Genomic DNA, 4,082 nt, shown 5'->3' with positions numbered 1-4,082 from the left:
GATCGGAGCGTGGCGAAATTTGTCGGCTGCGCCCTTCAAAATGCGAATTTGACGGCCACATGACATAACTTTAGGCGCGTCTCGACCACAAATTCACGCAGCATTCAAATTGTTGCTTTGTTGTGGCCTTCCTTCTTCTTTGTTGTTTCAACGGCGATTGGCCAAATGAAAATATTGCATTAGCGTCACTCAGTGATCGGTTATGATTACCGCCTTGCCTTACAATCCTCTTTTATCCATCCATTTGCTGAACCCCTTATCCTCGTTAAAAAATAAAGTAAAGTAAAATAAAATAGAATTACAGTATTTCACTTGTTTTTAATCAGGGGTCACTCACACACTTCGCACTTCACCTAGCAAGCGGGCGATTCCAGCTCAATTAGCTACAATTCTCCATCTTATCTGATTGTATTTTTGTATATAATAATTAATCAATTAGTTTATTAATCCAAATGTCTGTGTTTATAAAGATATCCCCCTTTACTTAGCTCATTTCACCCATGATTTTCATCACTACATAGGTGGATAGGCCTACTTTAATAAAGTTCAATGATTACTTTTTTAGTTATTTATAAACACAATATTAACTAGTGCACCCTTTGATTGCAGAGCTGTTCATCATTATTATTGTTATCAATAGTAGTAGTAGTTGTTGTTGTTGTTGTTGTTGTTGTTGTTGTCGTTGTATCAGTAGTCCTAGTAATAGTAGTAATATTCTTGCAGTTTATTATAAAATAAATCTGCTGAACAAAATAAACCTGCTGAACACCACAATTCAAAAGCGACGTCCGATTTTCACAAGTTATTTTTCAAAGTTTTCTATTTATTTATTAGGATTTTTTCTTTATTTTATGATTATTCAAATCGTTTTCCCTTTCATAGAGGTTTGCCAAGGGCGGCACGGTGATTGACTGGTTAGCAGTCCGCCTCACAGTTCAGAGGTCGTGGATTCGATCCCGGCTCCGGCCTCCCTGTGTGGAGTTTGCATGTTCTCTCCGTGCCTGCCTGCGTGGGTTTTCTCCAAGGTACTCCGGTTTCACATTCCAAAAACGTGCATGCTAAGTTGATTGGACACTCTAAATTGCCCCTAGGTGTGATTGCGAGTGCAGATGTTTGTTTGTCTCTGTGTGCCCTGCGATTGGCTGGCAACCAATTCAGGGTGTCCTCCGGCCGCCTACTGCCTGAAGACAGCTGGGATAGGCTCCAGCACGCCCCGCGACCCTTGTGAGGATAAACGGCATGGATAATGGATGGATGGCGGTTTGCCAACAATTTTCTCCTTATCTCCACGTCATGCGCTACACTGTCGCCATCTTCGGGTCAGTACGAGAAATGCTGTCGGCAACATTCGAATTGTGTCATCATCTTCCAAAGCGCTTATCCTATACAGGGTCGCGGGGAGGTGCTGGAGCCTATCCCAGCCGTCAATGGGCGAAGGCAGACTCCACCCCGAACTGGTCGCCAGCCAGTCGCAGGGCACACACAACAGACACCGTCACTGAGCGGGAATCGATCCCACGCTGCCCGGACACAACTCAGGCCCGTGCACTACTACACTATCAGTGACCAGGACATTCGAATTGTGCTCTCTATATTATCTTTGTTTTACAAATAAATCAAACTGTTATTAGATTCTCCTTTATTCATTCCACGCATCAATAGAGGAAATCCAGATGTAATTCAGTTTTGGTGTTTCTGTATATGACGGAAATCAAAAAACGACTCGGTTTTCTATTTTTAATATCTGTTCCCAAACGGAATATCCAAAAGAGACACGGGTCAAAATAAGTGTACGGACCAAGCCCCGTCAGTGGACTCATCAATGAAGTGTTTTTTCCCCCATGGACAGCTGGTGAAGTTTTTCCGATGGAGATGATGAACGCGTACAGGCGCTGTCGTGTCGCTGACGTCATCGTCAAGACTGCAAGACGGCTGCAATCCCCAACTCAAAAGCAGAAGTCACGCACACACTCTCTCTCATAGACACACGCGTACACACATGAAGACAAACAAAGACGCACACATGGGACCCACACCCACACACACACTCTCACTCACTTTTGTCGACACAAAAAGCATGAAAAACACACACACACACACGCACACTCACTCTCTCAAAAGCCCGCGCACACGGTTGCCGTTCTAGTCGTGTATACACCCCTGGTCCCCTCATCTGATCAAATCTCATCTGAATCTATGCAGAGCAGGCAAATACGTTAACTGAATTAAGAGATTACACGCGCGCGCGCACGCACGCGCACGCACCCCCTTCCTCTTCTCCTCACGTCTCTTTTTGATGAGATCAGCTGAGAGACGCTTCCCTCTCTCTCCCTGGGGGGACGTGGCGGCGGTGGGCCTCCATAGTTATGGCCCCGCGGCCATCTGTCAGCGTGCGCATTGACGCAGCCTCCAGAAGGCCGCAACATGTGCGCATTTAAATGGAGAGCGCAACTTTCCCAGGACACGCGGGCCTGACCCCGCCAGCCGCCGTACCCCTGCACCAGCCAGCCGCGCGGCCGTCCATCCCCGCGTCCCGCCTAAGAACCCCCCCCCCCGCCGTCGCACCCCGCCCACCTGCTCCTCCTTGCAGGCACCATGATCGAGTTCCGGTTTTCCCCATCGTGTGGGCCTGATGCTGGGCTTTGGATTTGTACAGGTGCAAAAAACACAAAAATTAGCCCGGAAATCTAAAAATACATTTTGGACCCTTTGGTTCTGCACGCACCAGTTATAAGGGTGTACTAAGAGAAATTTTGAGTCCATGAGGAAACCTCTCATACTGAGAGAAAATTCTCATTTGGAGTGAACTCTAGTTCGGAGAGAAAAATATGGTCTAGAGCCAGGGTGCAGGGCAACTCCGGTCCTCGAGAGCCGCTGTCCTGCCTCTTTTACATGCAGCCTCCCTACTCCAACGCACCTGATTCAGATGATCGACTCATCAGCAAGCTCTGCAGAGGCTGAATAACAATCCTGATCGTTTGAAAAAATGACGCGGTTAGTGACGATTACATTGACGGGTGAAAAGCCACTTCCACCATTTTTTAAAGGTGTCCCGTCATTCGTCAATCGTCAGCAAAACGGGCGTCCGTCAATGATGGACTGGTGTGTCAATCTGACAGAATACCCACCTCTGATAATCGGGTTTTGTAAAGCGCTACGGATTTTGCTTGTGTATGAATGGCGCAATCCAAAGAAATTTGATTGGTAAAACTGATTGTGCTGTGTGTGAGTGTGTCTGTGTGTGTGTATGGGGGGGGGGGGGGTGCGTGTGTGTGTGGGGGTGTGGGGGTGTGTGTGTTGGGAGTTCCGAAGGGATCTTGGTCTTGTCTCTTGGGAGGACAATGGTAGCAGCAGGGTCTGTGCGTGTGTGTGTGTGCGTGTGCGAGGTGGGGGGGGGGGGTCTTTTGGGGGTGTTACACACTTTTGCTTTGTGGCTCGGTCAACAGGCGTGTGCCACGGGTGTCGTCTCGCTCGTCAACCTTAATGCCCCGCCCTGCACCTCCTCCCGTAGCCCGCGCCTGCTGTCTGAGCCAGCGCCACCATGAGAACGTGACGTGACCCCCCCCCCCCATGCTTCTTATCAAAGATTGACAAGTCATCAGTACAATCATCATGAGACAGCGGCACAATGGAGCATGCGAGGGGAAAATAGACAAACAACACTAGCGTGTGTGCGCTTGTGTGAATTAGGTTGACTTGTGATGCCGTTCATATTCACTTTTGTGTCCATGCTATTTGTTTATTCGCGGCTATTTGTCACAGCGCTGCTGACTCTACTGTATAACACTGTAAGCGTTAAGGGGGATGCGTCGCGGAGTGATGACGTGAGAGGAGAGCGAGGAGAAGAAAAGAATAAACGGGCCGACAGTTGTCGCTCCCAAGTACAAGTTCTGAAGTATTTTTCTATCCGACGAAGAGTGTTCTTTCAATGCCGAACACACGACACGCTACAATACGTCAACCAATTAAAAGTCGGCAAAACGTACTTGCAAATACGTTCCAATGTAGGCTACATGCTAAAGACACAGCATTTTTTTTCCCATAATGCCACGGGGGATTGACTTGTACATGCGCATGCCCCG

The sequence above is a fragment of the Filicampus tigris genome, chromosome 6 (assembly GCF_054856515.1).
Source record: "Filicampus tigris isolate MCC_2025a chromosome 6, RoL_Ftig_1.0, whole genome shotgun sequence".
Taxonomy (NCBI): domain Eukaryota; kingdom Metazoa; phylum Chordata; class Actinopteri; order Syngnathiformes; family Syngnathidae; genus Filicampus; species Filicampus tigris.
This window is presented reverse-complemented; position numbering follows the sequence as displayed.